The sequence below is a fragment of the Chelonia mydas genome, chromosome 4 (genome assembly GCF_015237465.2).
Source record: "Chelonia mydas isolate rCheMyd1 chromosome 4, rCheMyd1.pri.v2, whole genome shotgun sequence".
Classification (NCBI taxonomy): domain Eukaryota; kingdom Metazoa; phylum Chordata; order Testudines; family Cheloniidae; genus Chelonia; species Chelonia mydas.
In genome coordinates this window covers 99,927,261-99,946,060 of record NC_057852.1, presented here as the reverse complement: position 1 = coordinate 99,946,060, position 18,800 = coordinate 99,927,261, and the positions used below count along the sequence as shown (strand labels likewise).

The following is an 18,800-nucleotide window of genomic DNA, read 5'->3' as shown; positions in this document are numbered from 1 at the left end:
GTTTCCTTGGGGCTCTCCGGAACAACTGGGCCAATTCTATGTAGAAACAACACACAGAAGATATAAGGGGACCAGACTCCTTTGAACCAGCAGCTGTGTAACCTGCGGCTCTCCATAACAAGCAGACCAATTCCATGTGGAAACAGAATGAGCACAAGATATAAAAAGATCAAAATTGTTTGAACCAGCAGCTGTGCTACCTGCAGCAGTTAATCTTTCCTGGCAATCTGTTGAGACACACATTCCTCAGGCTAAGAGGACTAAGAGGCTTTTGCTGACTGCTGTTCCTCTGAGAGAAGCCTAGTCCAATTCTCCTTCATATTATTGAACACTTAAACTGTGGACTGAAATATATTGGGAAAAAAAGTAACTTTTGTTTGGCATTGTATGAAACTGGAAGGACATTTCTGATTAGGTGCTTTGGATAAGACTATATCCCAGGTTCCCTTCTTAACCTGAACCTAGCTCAACTAATGGCAAGATATTTTGCTACCAAGAAAGTAAGTCTTATTTGTTAATATGTATATAAAATGATGATGATGGGTGGAAAAAAAAAATACTGAAACCTGGCAATCTTAGCTGTAGCTGACTAAAATATCTGCTGAGAAAGGAGAAATAGGGTTTCAGGTAATTATCGAGTTAGAATTGCAGTTTCTTTTCTCTTAAAAAGAATGTCTATATTGTTCCTATTTAAAGTTCAATTCATCCGTTATTCTCTATGGACAAGTCATCTCAGAACAATATATACTATTGTGTTTCAGAAACCTCTATTATTCTTTCTAAGATGATTGCAGCTTCTTTCATTTCTACCCACATTCTCTCGCACACACAACTACTGTCATCTTTTACAGAATTGGAACATAGTGGGAGCTTAGTAGCACCGCTGAACAGTTTCCATTATATTTTCACATATGCACTATTTTGCAAAACAAATTTTTGGGATTTAAATGTTCCATGCTTCTTGGTCATAGCCCAAAGGTGACTTTTGGGAAGGGGCGGGGGGAGAAGGGGAATTTGATCATAATCTCTTCAACCACTTTTGAAAAATGGACCCCTTTTTCTATTCTAAAAATATTTTAATTGCACTTAAATTGTAAAAATGGATGGCGTTTGCAACATGAAAGTTGGCATAGCCTGTAACTAGTGAGAGAGTTTGCAGGGTTGAATGAAGAAGTGAAGTTTTAAAGGCTGAGGCCCTGATCCACACAGGGACCTAGGCATTGCAGCACTCAGCTGCAGAAAATCACAGGAAAACCACTGTGATCCACAAAGCCTGAGTTAGGCACCTAGGTTCCTCTACCCCAAATGGAGAGAGAGAGGCACCATAGCAAGCAATCCACAAAAACCAGCATGCTTGGCAGGGAGCTGCCTAAACTGGCCAATGGGAGATGCCAACAGAGGTGTGTGCTGAGCCCCCTCTGTCATGGAGATAGGTGCCCACATCTGAGCTGTGCCTAGGTCTGCTTGCTGATCCACAAATGGGAATCCCTCTCCTGGACTCAGGCAGCTTAGGTGCCTAAGCTTTTTCTTGCAGAAATGAGTTAATTACTGCCTTGCTCCGCACACAAAACTGTCTGGAGGAGAAGTACTGCTGATGGTGCCCACCTTATAACCTTTAGCTCAGTGCTTAGAGCACTTGCTGGGATGTGGGATACCCAGATTCAATTTTCCACCCCCTGCCAAAGGGGAAGAGAGAATTTGAACAGGTATCTCCCAGGAGCATCATTTCAGGTTTTAACAGGGGAGGACAACTTTCAGAGGTCCAGGTGCCACATAGGTCCCTGGAGGCTCATTAAAGATAAAAATCAGTCTATTTCAGGACCATTTTTTTAAAAATATTTTCAAACAGTATAGATTTTCTATGACCAAATTACCATCCCTGACCCCCCTGCTTTTGTTGTCAGCAGGATTTGAACTTAGAGCATGAGGTTCTACTGCTTGAGCCAACAGATTAATTCCTTTAGCTATTTGCTTTAGAGAGTTCTTATTTTTTCATGTGGAGCAGCCACTAGCAGAGGACAGAGACACACTGAGCTAGACAGAAGCAGAGACACTGCATTATGTAGGTTTCAGAGTGGTAGCCATGTTGGTCTGTATCAGCAAAAAGAACGAGGAGTACTTGTGGCACCTTAGAGACTAACAAATTTATTTGAGCATAAGCTTTTGTGGGCTAAAACCCACTTCATCAGATGCATGCAGTGGAAAATACAACAGATAGATGATACACTCCATGAAAAAAAATGGGTGTTGCCATACACACTATAATGAGAGTGATCAATTAAGGTGGGCTATTATCAGCAGGAGAAAAAAAAGCTTTTGTAGTGATAATCAGGATGGCTCATTACAAAAGGGTTTTTTTCTCCTGCTGATAATAGCTCACCTTAATTGATCACTCTCATTACAGTTGGTATGGCAACACCCATTTTTCACCTTCTCTGTGTATATATATATCTTCCTACTGAATTTTCCACTGCATGCATCTGATGAAGTGGGTTTTAGCCCACGAAAGCTTATGCCCAAATAAATGAGTCAGTCTCTAAGGTGCCACAAGTACTCCTCGTTCTTTTTGCATTATGTAGGTTACAGAACATTGGCAGATTAAGAATTGCCTCACTGACCCATTGGCCTGCCACTGGGTAGCCCGGTGTGTCAGAGATCCCATTGACACCCATCCACTGCCTCTCCCAGGACTACTAAGGGTGGAGTTGCATATATAGCCTCTCCTTCCCAATGATGTGGAGCCCTGCTCTGTCCCACACATCAGGATCCAGCCATAGATTGGTCAGCAGACTATTATAACTACAGCTTTTGTCAAGGTTTTTTGTGTGACCATATTTGTAACAATTCGGGCTGGCTTCATTATCAGTGTCCCAAAAGTTTTCATGGAGATGGACTTTGTTGGGAGTTTATAAAGATGGATTAAAAAATATTAAAAAAAAACCTCTGACTCCTGACCCTCGGACACTTTGCCACTCCTCTGACACTGCAGGAGCAAGAGGCTGGACACATCTCACGCCGATCCTCCTGGGGAAGCTGGCATGGGCTAAGCCACAGCCTGTCTGCAATAAGAAGGGGAGATGGGAGGGGAAAAGGTGCCGAGCAGCTTCCAGGCAACAGTGGCCAGAGCACTGTAGAGCCAGAGCACTGGGGTGGCCGAGGGGCAAGATCATCACCTTCCCTACTGCAGAAGCCCCCCACCCCACCCTCCACAGTTCCATACCTTTCTGTCCCTCTCACTGACCTTCTCCACACTCTAGAGAACACTGCCACACCCATACAAGCTGGGGACTACCAGGGCAGCTGCCACTGCTGGCGTTAGAGGGGGGCTGGGTCTCTTCCTGCCTTGCTCCGACGCCAGTCAACGCACATGGTAAGCATCAAATGGCCCCTGGTGTCTCCCACCTCTCAGGAGGGTGCTCTAATCACTGAACAATGGGATATTCTGCGTTGGGGTTTCCTCAGTTACTCCAGTTGAAGCTGTTCCACTGGGGATAAATAAGTGTGATTGGAGCCAGAGGGACTGGACTGGACCCTGGGTCTTCCACTTCAGCTGGGCGCCCAAATCACTGGACTACAGAGTCATTCTCTCTCTCTATCCTCCGCCCCCTTTCCCTCAGCCCAGTAACTATTTAAGTATTTATCCACTGGGTCAGAGACAGATCAGATTGACCCCTGCACACAGGATAGGCAAGCAAATGCCTATCTTCCCTTGGTTCATGAATTGCTGTGGGGCTTAGGTGAGAGAGAGGTGTCTGGATGTCTCGCACGAGGCATCAAAATACATGCCCACTTGTATAAACATAGTTGCAGAGAAACTTTTACCCTGAAAACATAGGTGAATGACTGAGTTTAGGTGCCTACAAGGCTTGGCAAGAATTTTGTGGATTGCAGTGGAGCCTAAAACTGGACTAAACCCCAGACTTGGTCACATATGTATCTTTGTGGATCAGTGGTGAGTTTACTAATTTTCAGAAGGTGTGATAAATCCCTGAGAGGATGTTGAAGGGCAGAGCCCAAAGTGGATACAACCATATCCATGTGTTTTAATTACATTTTAAGCTACATGAGGAAAGAATAAATACATTTCAATGTGTGAGAATGTGAACAGTTAGAATGAAAAGCTTTTCAACCCATTCTTATCACCTTGCCAATTAAGCTTTACATATACCAATTAAAAGTTATGGGACTGTCAGTGACAAAAACTGCACATTTGCCCTCAAGAAGATTGTTAATGATTCAAAGCCATTTCTGCTTTCCCAGGAAATTCACTATTAGGTCTAATTACAAGTAACCACAGCAACCTTTTGGGGACTCTTTCTACTTAATAAGCAAGATGTGACACCACAGAAATATTACTGAATCTTGTAACATATAAAATGCCAACAGAATACCTTATGTAATCCACCAAACCATCCTTCTTACAAGAGACACTACATTTGTTCACCATACAGTCCATTTTAGGAAAACAAATTCCAGCCTCTGAGGCTCTCCTCTTCCATGTTTCCCCCTGTTCCTTCCTCTCCCCATTCTTTCCTCAGTATTCACCTCCATTCTCATTCACTCCCATCTGCCTTCTCCTCATCCACTTCCACTCTCACCCGCAGTCAGAGTTGCTTTCCCTCTCCCTCCTCCTTTCTTCACAGTCCCCCACCCCAAAACACACTCCATTGCACCTTTGCTTTTCTGTCCCTCTATTTTCTCCCAACAATTCTGCTTTCCTTCTCCCTCCCCTAAAACTCTCCCTTCTCCATCAAACTCTCCCTTTTTCTCCACAAATAAATTTTCCCTATCAAAAAAGCAATCCTCCCCCACTCTGAAGTCAGCCCGTCAGATCAGCTCAGTCTGTCCCTCCCACACCACCAATTCATCCCACACCTATGCAGAGTCCACAGAAATCATCAGCCCCTCTTTCTAGCCATGGATAGAAGACACCACTGGGAATATCTTCCCTCTCACCCCCAAGCCTGCTGGGGTAATAATCACTTATCTTCACTTACCCCAGTCCTCAGGTGCAGAGTTGTCTTGTCTGCACATAATTAGGCTTGGAAAGGGTTGACAGTTATGGATTCCCCAAGGATTCTTTTCATGCCTGGAGATGGGTGAGAGATTTTCCACCTTCATTCACACATCAGGTCTGAGCTAGGGGTCCAGAGCTTCCTGATTTTCACATTTCCCTCACTCACAGGTGAAAGAATTGGGGCAGGAGATAGTCAGGTACTTATCTTTTCCTGCCTATTTAGAGACTGGAGTGTATGCCACGTCTATGCTTCCCTCAATTTTTCTGCTCTCAGACTGCAAGCGCTGAGGGAGTAGGACAGGGACAGATAAGAACTTCTGCTTTTTGGAGGCTTCACACCCTCTTGGCTGCTGGTGGATGGCTTATTGAGCTGCTTTCACTGCTTTCCTGCTCCCTGACCCACCTCAGGTGGCAGAGGTAGTTGGTCAGTGTAAGGCTGATATCTTCCGAGGAAGCTCTCTGGAACAGGGGAGGCAGTCATTTGGCAGCAACCAGTTTGTGGGTAGGGGACTATGGACGTTCTCCTCCTTGGTTTATGCCAGGCAGCAGTGACTGCATGTGATTCCTGCATACGTCACCAGACATGGCTGCTGAGGCCACCAACTTCACATGATAGGCCAGGGGAGTGTCATCTGCAGCTAAGCGTTCCATACAGCCCTAGATCCAGTTCTGTAAGGAATTGGGGGTGCGGTGGAGGGGGAATCAGTGGACTGAATATTAGGATCAGAGTGCCACTAGAGCTAATGCAGAGAGAGAGAGAGCCCCAGGCACAAAGTTTCCAGTCTTGAACCCAGGTGTGGCAATTGCTATCTTGGCTGCCGCATCAAAGACTGACCCAGGGACCTCCAGAGCTAAAAGTATGAGTTGCTATAGCTTGAGCTAAACAGCCAGCCTCAGCATGCTCACATCTTCTTGGATCAGGTGCAGAGATGGACATGTAACAGACAAACCAGGGGGCTACACAGGCACATTAAGTACCTCAAGTTGTGGTACTTACATGTGATTAACTACCAGAAATCAATATTTAATAGCAAGCTAAATTTGCAGACATAAATCCTTTATTTCTGATTAACTCTGCATCAGTAAACTCACCTTTCACAATATGTCAATCTCACAGGGGCCCTCTGTTATGCACTTTTACGGTCACTTCACCAATACAAATAGTGCAAAATCTTACTTCTTTGCTTTCCTAGAAATTTCTCAAGAGGTATAAACACACATCTTACATTGTTACTACACATACAAAAAGAAAATCATGGTAGTAACTAGCACCTCTCATCAAGAGTGTTTAGAAGATGAGTTCAGGACCTCTAAAAACACTCACAGGAAACAATAAATGTGCATAGGAGGAGTGAACAGCAAACAAGTCAACCTCATTGAAATTAGCAATGAGGATACTGCCACAATTTCAGGGTAACTGCACCAGTGTCCTCCACTCCATTGTCTTCTCCAGGATTTCCCAGGCAGGTCTCAGGTCTTCAACCATCTCCTGTCTCTGGGCAGAGACCTATGTCCCACTGCCTTCTGAACACACAGGCTGCACAGCTCCCTGATTTACACTGATATCCCCCGCAAGCCAGTCCGCTGAACGGCTAGCATCTGTGCTTCGCTTTTTCTTCAAGGGCTATGACAGGCGTGATTTACCCATAATCCCAACTGCTCTTTCTAAGCAAACACATTTATTCTTAATGAAAAAAACCAAAAGCAAACCGATTTAAACACACACTAAATATACCAGCAATCATCATTAGCCTTATAGGTAAATTTGGAAGGATTAGATTTTTTTTATGAATAAATGCCCATTTGACCACAAAAATAAACCAATGAAAATATATTTGTATTTATAATAAAAATGTAGAGACAGGCAAAGAAAAGTGCTTCTTGACGACTTATTAGTGTGTGAATGTAAGAGATTTACTTGGAATATTGTGACATGTACTGTTGACAAATTGTGTTTTAACACTTATATGGCTTTAATTTTTTGAATCTCAAGGTCAACTGTCATTAAATAATTATTGTTTGACACCCTCCACCCCATGATTTCCCACAACTGAAAATATAAATTTTTATTTTTATCAAAGTGCTTAAAATCCATAGTTTTGTGTAACTGAAAATTTAAATCAATAAAAATTGAAAAATGCTTAATAGACCAATATCATCTGTCCAAATTCTATAAAAATATAAACATTAATTCTTCCAAGCCTACTTATGGAGCCTTAGTAGGCCAAAGTCTTTCCAATCCTTCCACAAGCATTTGGATAGAAGGTCCTGTCTGTTTGCTGGATCAGAAAGAAGGCCCTGTGTTAGTTCAAACTGAGCCTTTTTATACCACAAGACCTTTCTTTGTTTGATTCTCTGGAAAACCCAGTTTCAAGCAGTATATGCAAACACCACACGGGTAACACTTCTCTGGAGTTATTTACAATCTCAGGGGTATTCACCCTATTTTTAATTCCTGTAGGAGCTGTGGTAATCATACATAAATGTATGAATGGTTTAACACAATGGCCCCCAAAAGATACTAGATGGGGTTTCAATACTGTCAAAGTTGCAACATCTGTTATAGATTCTTGCATTTGGGAAAGCTGTCCTCAGTTAAGGAACTTAGGGGATGGTGCAAAGGTGGTATCCCTTGCCCTTTAATCTGATGACATCTGGGGTCTGTTTAACCCTAAGATTGCTCTACATTATGCTAACTGGATAACAACCAACTACAAGGCCATTACAAAGCCAGGTTTTGCTAGAGGAGAAAGCCTAAACATGCTGAAGAAGAATGTTGAAGAATGTCAGATCCTTCTGGTCCCACGAGTGAAGGAAGACAGAAGGCAGAAGATTCTGGAGGTTATAGGGTTTGAGTTTTGTGGAACATTGGTCCATCTTTTATAGTTTGGATGGCCTTCATGTCAGTAGAAGGGAAATGAATCTCCTCAAGGACAGACTGGCTAGAGTAAGCAGGAGGGGATTAAACTAATAACAAAAAGGGGAAGGTAAAAAGGGGGAAGATATCTCAATTTTGGGCTGAAAACATCAATCAAGAAATCAAAGAATATGAAAAGAAGATTTTCCTGAATTGCCTATACAACAGTGCAAGGAGCCTGGGTAAGAAACAAGAGGAATTGGTTAATGCTTATTTATGAGCATACATTTGATGTAGTTGGTATTATTGAAACCTTGTGGGATGAGTCACATGATCAGAATGTTAAAATCAATGGTTACAACCTATTTAGGAATGATCAAGTGGCCAAAGCGGAGGCAGGAGTGGTACTCTGTGTCAAAAATGGCATTACCTGTTTCCAGATTACTCATAATTTGGAAGAAAATGATCTTGAATGCTTATAGATCTGTGTCCTAATGGATAAAGCACAAGACGGAGCATTGGTTGGTGTCTTCTACAGATTGCCAAATCACATTAAGAGACATGATGACTGATTCCATATCCACCTGTCTATAATGTGTAGGGGAAAAAAGTTGTGTGATCATCAGAGACTTTGATTTGAGTGACATATGCTGGAGATCTCAGGCTGCCAGTACTAGAACATCCTTGGAATTTCTAAATATTGTAGATGACAATTTCCTAACTCAAAAAGTGTTGCATCCAACAAAGGGGAATTCTATATTAGACCTCATCTTGACAGATAAAGAGGAATGGATCACAGAACTAAAAAATGATAGTTTAAGTACAAGTGAATACATTTATAATATACAAACCGAATAAAGTCCAGATGAGTAATATATACACTTGACGCTTTAAAAGGGACAATTTCACAAAGCTGAAAACTATGAGCCAAATCAGCAGGAAGGAAGAATTTAGTCAGAAAAATGTAAATAACTGGGAATTGTTTCAGAACACTTTACTAGGAGCCAAAAATATAACTTAATTTATGGAATTATGGGTAAGGCCTTATTGGTTAAAAAAAATTACCTAGGTTAGATGAGAAGCAAAGGCACCTATGAAAAATATATACAGTGGAAGAAACCAGAAGTTGAATATAACTCAAAAGCTAGGAATTTATAAACTTGTTAAGGGAAGCAAGTGACAAGGAGAAATCTATGGCCAGCAGAGTTAAGAACAATAAGAAAGATTTTTAAGTATATTAGGAACAAAGAGAATCCTAACAATGGTATTGGTCCATTACTAAATGAAAATGGTAAAATTATCAGTAATAACGTAGAAAAGAAGTGTTCAATAAATATTTCTACTCTGCATTTGGGGAAAAAGCCAGATGATGTAATTATATCATATGATACATTCTTTCCATTCCATAGCATCTCAGTAGGATGTTAAACAGCAGCTACCAAAGTTAGCAAAAAGAAAAGGAATACTTGTGGCACCTTAGAGACTAACCAATTTATTTGAGCATAAGCTTTCGTGAGCTACAGCTGCATCCGATGAAGTGAGCTGTAGCTCACGAAAGCTTATGCTCAAATAAATTGGTTAGTCTCTAAGGTGCCACAAGTCCTCCTTTTCTTTTTGCGAATACAGACTAACACGACTGTTACTCTGAAACCTACCAAAGTTAGGTATTTTTAAATCAGAAGGACCAAATAGCTCTTTTAAAACTCTTGGATGCAAGCTGAACTCCCTGGACGATTAATGTTGATTTTCAGTAAGTCTTGGCTCCACGCTGTGCCAATATTTAGAGAGGGTAAGTAGGATGACCCAGATAATTATCGGCATTGAATCCAGGCAAGATAGTTGAGTGGTTGATATGGGGCTCAAGTAAGGAAGAATTAATCCAGATAATATCATTAAGGCCAATAAATATGGGTTTATTGGAAATTGATCCTCTCAAACTAACTGGATATCTTTTTTGATGAAGATATTACAAGTTTGGTTCATACAGGAAATAGTGTTGATGTAATATACTTAGGCTTCTGTAAGGCATTTGACTTGGTACTACATAATATTTTGATTTTTTTTAAAAAAAGGAAGTATCTAAAAATAAAATGGCACACATTAAATTGATTAAAAGCTGACTGACAGGTCTCCAAATGCAATTGTTAAGGGGAAGCCATCATTGAGCAAGTATGTTTCTAGTGGGGTCCCACAGGGATCGGTTCTTAGCCTTATGCTATTTAACATTTTATCAAGGCCGTGGAAGAAAACATAAAATAATCACTGATAAAGTTTGCAGAGGACACAAAAATTGAGGGAGTGGTAAGTAATGAAGAGAACAAGTCACTGATACAGAGAGATATGGATATTTTGGTAAGATGGGCACAAAAAATTATTTGTTTTAATACTGATAAATGTAAATGTATATATCTAGGGACAAAGAATATAGGCCATACTTACAGAATGGAAGCCTCTACCCTGGAAAGCAGTGATTCAAAGAGATTTGTGGGGAGGTGGATAATAAGCTGAACATGAATGCTTAAGTGCAAGTGCTAATGCAATCTTTGGGCACATAAACAAAGGAATTTCAACCAGGAGTAGAGTGTAGAAAGGTTATTTTACCTCTGTATTTGGCATTGGTACAACTGCTGCTGGAATATTGTGTCCAGTTCTGATGTCCACAATTCAAGAAGGATATTGATAAATTGGAGAGTGTTCTGAGAAGTGCCATGAGAATGAATAAAGGATTAGAAAACATGCTTTCAGTGACAGACTCAAGGAGCTCAATCTATTTAGTTTAACAAAGTGAAGGTTAAGGGGTGACTTAATAGTCTGCAAGTATCTACATCAGGAAAAAATATTTGATAATGGGCTCTTCAATCTAGCAGAGAAAGGTATAACAAGATCCAATGGCTGGACAAATTCAGACTTAGAAATAAGGTGTACATTTTTAACATTCAGGTATTAATCATTGGAACAATTTAGTATTTCTTCAAATGAAATTAAGGGGGGAGATTTTTTCTAAACAATATGTTCTAGGGATTTTTATGGGGAAGTTCTATGGCCTGTTTTATACAGGTAGTCAGATTAGAGGATCACAGAAATCCTTCTGGCCTTGGAATCTAGGAATGCCCTCTATGCTAGTGGGAGCCAGGAAGAAGCAGTATAGAAATGGCTATGCTAACTTTATGTCATTTGGGCAAACTTACAATTTCAAAACACCGTGCAATCACCAAGACCCTGAATACATATTCTAAATGTCCAGGAGGGCTCTGTGTCTTTAGACTCAGTGTGTCTTTATATTTCAGTGATGACACACTTGTACTGTTCCTTTCTGAAGCTGCCCTAGGTCTTGTTGCCTTATGTATATATATATTTTTTTATATTCTCTATAAGTTGTCAGAACTCCATTTAAGAAAACTGACCCCCTCACAAATCTCATGTCCACTAAAGAAATATTATGCCACACACAAATCAATTTTAAGGAAAGGCACAAATGAACCAACCTGTCCCAAGCTTCTTCACAAGCTTGGGACAGATCCTCAGCTGGTATAAAGTGACATGCTTACATCACCTGAGGATATGTTCACTCTTGTTAAGCAGAAAATATAAAGTTGGTTTCTTTGACTTCAGGAAACATTCAGTATATACTTCTTTTTACCATGAATATCTGGTTTGGGTTGCATGCAACCCATGATCCCGTCACATCTCTCATGTCCCTGGAAAATGTGTGAGAGACTGTTTTTCCAGGAAACAAACATTTAAACTAATATGTCACAAGAGACCACATTTGTCTAATTGTTAGGGTACAGAACTGGAACCAGAAAGTCTTGTAGTTAGACATTAACAGTGACTTTTTAGAAAGCTTTGTATAAATCACTTAGCTTCTGGGGCAATTAATCCCTGGTGCAATGTCACTGAATTCCATTGACAGACATCTGTGAAATAAGGGCTTTAATATTTTCTTATGTACCATATTTGAAGATTTCTAAACTTCGTGTTCTAATAATTAGAGTACTCATAGAGGTATGGAATACTACTACAAGTTAGCATTTTTTCTGGTAGGAATGGCAGAAATACAGAGCATATAAGTTAAGTAAAATGAATGCTCTACAAAAGGGGATGAATTCTTCTAACAAAGAGAAAAAAATGCTGCTGTCAATAAACCCAAATGGCAAGGAGGTTGTGAATAAGACATTTAACATGCCATTGTCTTTGATAGGTGGAGAAGGGAATACACTTTGGAATAGAATGAGCAATGCTGACCCCCCTTCAATCCAAGTGTCTTCCGGTTGACCATTTCTGTTGCACAGCTACTTCAGATGATAAGACTAAAGCCAGGCAGGGATGAAATGGCAAAGAAGGTAAACTACCCCAAGCAACATCACTTAAGATCAAAAGAAAATATATTTTTGGAGAAGGAAATTAACACTCAGCTTTTGTGCAAACACAGTAGTTACAGAAAAAAACCTGAACAGAAATGAGAGGTCCTTGAGCAGGCCTTGGAGATATTTATTTTAACATAAGGAAGATTTTGTTGAAGTACATGTGTGTTTAGGTCTACTGCAATAAGGAATATCATTCCCAACTATGTTCTAAATAAATGCTCTTTGCATTTGCCTTGCTGCAGTCTCTGGGCAAGCTGATTGCAATCGGACTTAAGGGTTCTCAGAACCTCCTCAGGCTCTTTGTGATCAGCCTCAGACCCGTTTACACTTTCTGAAATGGAACTAGCCACTATGCTCAAGTCAAATCTTATTTCTGGCCTGAATTCAAAGCCAGAAAGATGCCTTCTGTACCTCTTCTGCAGCTTTTCCACAGTCATCCATTTTTCTCTTTATGCACAATGCCAAGTGTGCTCAACATTCTCTGTGCATAATACATTGGGATTTTACAAAGCTCTAATTTTTTGTTTTTGGATCAGACATCAAACCAGCATTTAGATGAAACATTAAACATTTTCCTAAGATTAAGCATTTATCATGCTTATGGAGTTCACTGCCCTTGGGAATGGAGGCTGGACTATTCTGAAGTCACCTGGTGTTTTTCATCTTCAATAAATAAATGTTATCAAGGTAGCTTTTCAAGGTTACCAAGTGAGAAGAAAGGCTGATTTATTCAAAACAAAAGTAAGCACTCATGCTCCAGAGGGAGCTCAGACCCATTAAGAACTTTAGACTTCAGTTTTTAAAAATATATGTATACATGAAGTAAATATTTGCATCACTGCATTTTTAAAAAATTTTTCACTGTACTATCATTTGGAATATACCATTGGAAGTGAGTAAAATCTATTCAAACAGATTTTGGGAGAAAAATTAGGTAAACTTTTGTACGGAAAAAAGTGTATAAACTGTTCAGAGATTTGTTGCTGACAGTTATGCTCAATAAACTCAATTATATATTAAGCATATTTACTATAATATATATTTCCAAGCTATCGATATAGTGAGCAGGAAACTAAATAAGTAGTTAAACATAGATTTGCTACCTCCTAGCATAGTTTGGCTAGAGAAAGCACTTCAGGTCACTATTTAAGGAGAACAGGTTACATTTTGGTTACTAAAAAATTAAACTGATAAATGTAAATGTATTTTGTGTAAGTGAAACTGAAGGTGCAAATTTTGGGCAAGTACGTGACAAACTGGAATGTTCCCGAACATTGTACATATATTAGGTTCATTACGTTTTTGTAAAGAATAAATCACATGTACTCTATCACTCAGCATTCAGTACGTATATGATATGAATATCACAAGATATCTTTAACTAACTGTATACCAGAGGCCTAGACAAATGTGGATCAAATAAGAATCGTGATTGGCAAAGCTGATGAGTCCACTTTAATCTTATAACCTTCCAAGTTCTTCCCCCTGCTACCATTTTTCTCTTTTCTTTAGACTTATATTTCCTTCCTTTGGGTGTTTGGGGAATGTGATGAGAACCAACAATTAATGCAGCTTGGTCCTAACTTCTTCTAGATACTTCTTTTCACGCTCTCACACAGCAATTACAATCCCCACTCTCTCTCTCCTGAAGTTGGTGCCATGTATTGACAGACTCTACAGACTCAGAGGAACCTTTCATGGCAAGATTAGTTTTTATAGATGCCCCTGAAGGTACAAAATAAGTTGCTATCACTAAGGATGGCTGAATCTGTCAGAATCAAATAAAAGCCAACCTGAATCTTTGCCCAAACTCTTCTCTGAATCAGGCAGAGCAGGGACTTAAACCAGGGACTTAAACCAGTCCTACTTCTTGTTCAGCCAGTCACTCAGACAAACAAGTCTGTTTACATTTGCAGGAGATGCTGCTTCCCCCTTCTTGTTTAAAATGTCACCTGAAAGTGAGAACAGATGTTTGCATGGTACAGTTGTAGCCAGCATTGCAAGATATTTATATGCCAGACGTGCTAAAGATTCATATATCCCTTCATCTTCAACCACCATTCCAGAAGACATGCATTCATGCTGATGATGGGTTCTGCTCAATAACAATCCAAAGCAGTGCAGACCAATGTATGTTCACTTTCATCATCTGAGTCGGATGCCACCAGCAGAAGGCTGATTTTGTTTTTTGATGGTTCAGGTTCTGTAGTTTTCACATTGGAGTGTTGCTCTTTTAAGACTTCTGAAAGCATGCTCCACACCTTCTCCCTCTCAGATTTTGGAAGGCAGTTCAGATTCTTAAACTTGGTTTGAGTGCTGTAGCTATTTTTAGAAATCTCACATTGGTATCTTCTTTGCATTTTGTCAAATCTGTAGTGAAAGTGTTCTTAAAATGAAGAACATGTGCTGGGTCATCATCTGAGACTCCTATAACACAAAATACATGGCAGAATGTGGGTAAAACAGAGCAGGAGGTATAATACTCTCCCCCAAGGAGTTCAGTCAAAATTAAATTAATGAACTATTTTTTTTAAATGAGCACCATCAGCATGGAAGCATGACCTTTGGAATGGTAGCCGAAGCATGAAGAGGCATACAAATGTTTAGCATATCTGGTACATAAATACCTTGCAACGCCAGCTACAAAAGTGCCATGCGAACACCTGTTCTCACTTTCAGGTGACATTGTAAATAAGAAGCAGACAGCATTATCTCCCGTAAATGTAAACAAACTTGTTTGTCATAGTGATTGGCTGAATAAGAAGTTGGACTGAGTGGACTTGTAGGCACTAAAGTTTTAGATTTTGTTTTGGTTTTGAGTGGTTATGTAAAAAAAAAAAAAAAAAAAAACCACACACAACACACACACACACTTGTAAGTTGTACTTTCACGATGAAGAGATTGCATTATGGTACTTGTATGAGGTGAATTGAAAAATACTATTTCTTTTGTCATTTTTACAGTGCAAATATTTGTAATAAAATATGAAGTGAGCACTGTACACTTTGTATTCTGTGTTGTAACTGAAATTAATGTTTGAAAATGTAGAAAAAAATCCAAAAATAGTTAAACAATATAATACCAATTGAAATTTAACAGTGTGATTAATCGTGATTTATTTTTTGCATTAATTGTGTGAGTTAACTATGATTAATTGATAACTCTAGTATAAAAACATGTCCCTGAACAGCAGTCCATATTGTATTTATTCATTTACGTGCTGTGTCCCACCCCACTTTCTTTTGTTTTGTTTTTTTTTGCAGACAACCTGTGTCAATGGGCCTTGTCTGCAATGAGTAGGAAAGCCCACTAGCCAGGAGAAGAGACGACTGAAAGAGATGTAGTTATAATACTAAAATACATACAAAGCCTTTCTAGAACACTGTCCATTCTTTTAGTGAAAGTTTTGAATTGACCTATCTTTTGAAAATAACGAACTTACTTTGCATTGCTGACACTCTAAGGTGCCACAAGGACTCCTCGTTGTTTTATCTTTGATACTGTGTGTTTGGTATTTCCTTCTAGGTTTCTCTGAAACAGGGAGAACAAAAGCTCTGAGAGGCAGCGAATCACTCAGTCAATGTTATACTGCCCAAGTGTTTTAATTCAATATGGCTGATGCTTGTTCAGTTTTATTATGTTGTGCATTTGAGTTACCCTTTGTACTGAGCCATCTCATAGTGAAAGAAGTAGCTCCTCATGCCAGTATGGATGAGTTTTATACCCAACTTCGCAATTATATTTTTTCAACCTCCTCAGTTGCATGCTGAGCTGTCTGTTAATCATGTGATTATGTGATTGCTACTGCTCAACACACAAGCTAATACAACCTCTTACAATATTCAGTGTACAGTAATGTTCCTTTTTTCCCCCCAGTGGTAGGACAGGAAAACACACCATGTCCAAGCATTTGAGTGTGAGCTATTGTCTCTCCCTTCTCATGAAGGCCTTTAAGAGTCTTCATTCTATTGCAAAATGTACCATTAAAAATCTTCCTGTAGGGTTCAAGCCACTGCTGCTCCATATATTGACAGTCAAGATTACTGCAGTAGAATTCCAGCTCAAACTGCCCCGGAGATGGCTAGTACCATATCCATGATGTTTTCATACTTATGGAGATGAGCACAGTATAGGCTTTTCAAAAGTCCTCAGCACCGTCTAATTATGCTCCCATTGAAATAATAGCACTTAAATCATTAACCTCAGTAGACCAGAGATCAACACTGAACACTTTTTAAAATCTCACCCTATATAAAAAGATAATGTGTAAATTTCAACAGGTCCATAGGAAGTTCTAGAGATGGTCAGACATGAGCCTGTTGCACATCAGAACAAAGTGCTGTTGGTATTATCCCCAGACCAACACTAGAGGTTTCTTTATCTTTTTTTGGACCAGTTCCCACATTTATCTAAGTCACTATTGGCCACTTTACTGCAAGATCATTAGCAATAATAACAGCATCTAATCTGGTTTTCAGTACATTGATTTAAGCATGTTAACTTCCTTTTATTGTGCAAGCTATTATCCTCCCAAATCATTCCTTGCAGCTGGTGATGACTGATTTGGAAGGCATTATTTAAACTGAAATAATATTATCCTGTCATATACTGAATTCTTCTTTCTTAATAAAGCTATAAAACATTCAGTAGTTCAGCATCAGCAGCTTTATATTTTGAAAGAGACCATACTGCTCTGTAGTGCTGGATGTGGAGCTGTAATAGCAGGATCTGTTCACATATTCTCCATGCTGGTGTCCTAATCCTAAAAAAAAATGATATCATCTCCAAATATGTAGGTAGTGTTTAAGAGTGCAAATGATCTCTTTCACATTTGGTTGAAAAACTTTCTAAAACTAATTGTTTAGATAAATGTTCTGCCTGAATACCTTCCGCTGTATTTTTCTGTTTAAGTGCTATGTGTTAAAGATCTCTCAGAATGTGGCTAATCACTGGCTAGCTCATAATTTGAATCATCTGTTTCTATAAGAAAAAGTATTTGAATTGGTGATATGTATCTTTCCTTTCAGTTGTTTTTCAGGCAGTGGTAGTGCTGGTCCTGTAAACAAAGACCATTTTCTCACTTGTGTTCTAGAGTATATCTGGACATGTTTAAAAAATTATGCTAGCTGCTTTGGTCTCCTGGGATTCTCTTACAAAATGGCAGTGTTGTGCCATGTTCCTTTTGTGTCTCAAAGTTGCAATCTCCATTTTAAACTATGAATAATTTCATTAGACATTGGAACTGGAAGTGTCTCACTTTTGTTTCTCAGTCCCTTTGGAGCACATACTTTATTATTGATTATCATTTAGATGGCAGTAGCACCTACAGGCCTCAAACAGGTTGGCCTAGCACAATGGCACATTGCACAAACTTAATAAATAATAGTCCCTGCTTGTAAAGGCACTACCTCTAAAGCACCTCCAAGTTTCTGGGTGTGATACCATAGTCCTTTTCTCACCCCTGGGGGCCTTTGCAGGCAGCTGGCTGATCTTCACTAGCTTAGCCCTCTGGCCAAGTCAAAGTCTGACTGAACCCCTTCTGGAGTATTAAAGGGTCCAATAAACAAACAGTCTATTTGCCCTTGCTAGTGTCTTCAACCCCAGCTCTTGACCCTTTACATTTATCTTTTTGTTTGGGCTTTCAAATAAAGCCCTGTCCCCTTCTCAGGGGTCTGTCACTTTACCTGTGGCCAACAGGGGAACCCAGGTCCACTCACCACTCTGAGTTCCAATCCAGGGACCCTACAGACAGCAGCCACTGCTTACTTCAATCTGCTTACTTCAATCTGTCACTACTATTTCCCTGGGCCTCTTCTACAGAGCCTTTTAATCTCCAGCCCTACCTCAGAGCCGCCATCCTCAGGTCTTCTCCAAGCTATGTAAGGTCAGCTCACCACAAGCCTGTCTGTCTAATTGTCAGGCTCCTTTGGCTGCAGAGGAGCAGCTTTCTTCACTCCTCTGGTCCCAGCCAGGAACTGAACTACTAAGGCCAGGCAACTCCTTTTATCTGGACTAGCAAGGCACTGATTGGCTGTTGCCAGCCCCTCTAGCCCTTGGAGGACCAGTTCTCTATAGTTTCCAAAATGGCTGCTCCAGAAACTTCTTTATAGGCAAACATAGAGGACCTACCTTCGCTGCTATTTTCCTCTCAGCTCTCTGCTTCTTAGGACAGGGTGTAGTAGAACCCCAGGGCCCACAATAGGGAGCCACAGAGGCCACATACACCACATCACACACTCAAAGAGCTTACACTCAAAAAGGCAAGACATTACAGGTTGATGAGCCAAACAAGCAGGCCCGATCGAGTGCAGAGGAGATAGGGCAAACATAATAGCATATGTACAATTCTTAGGACGTCAGTAGGAGAGCTGGTCGGTAATCTTTTGACAAAATGTATTCTTGCCAATCTCCAATAGCTCATACCCAAAAAATATTTTGGAAAAAGTTTTAAAATTGTAAAAATATCCTATTTTGATATTTCAGAACTGAAAGATTTTTTGTGGAGTGTTAATTGAAACAACTCTTTGGTTCAAAATTGTAGTAAATTTAGACTAAAAA

General features: G+C 39.9%; 1 long non-coding RNA gene across 3 annotated transcripts in view; it reads right to left on the bottom strand.

Moving 5' to 3' along the window:
• The window catches only part of LOC122465367, a 48,133-nt gene extending 29,914 nt beyond the window's left edge, over positions 1 to 18,219 (bottom strand). Inside the window, exons 1-3 of one of the 3 annotated variants that reach the window (XR_006290160.1) lie at positions 18,086 to 18,219; positions 15,685 to 17,004; positions 4,998 to 5,089 (exon numbers count right to left, since the gene is read on the bottom strand). This is a non-coding gene — a long non-coding RNA (uncharacterized LOC122465367). The remainder of the gene's footprint in view (positions 1 to 4,997; positions 5,090 to 15,684; positions 17,005 to 18,085) is intronic. The other 2 variants (XR_006290158.1, XR_006290159.1) reach the window with 2 other exon arrangements.
• Positions 18,220 to 18,800: the final 581 nt, after the last annotated feature.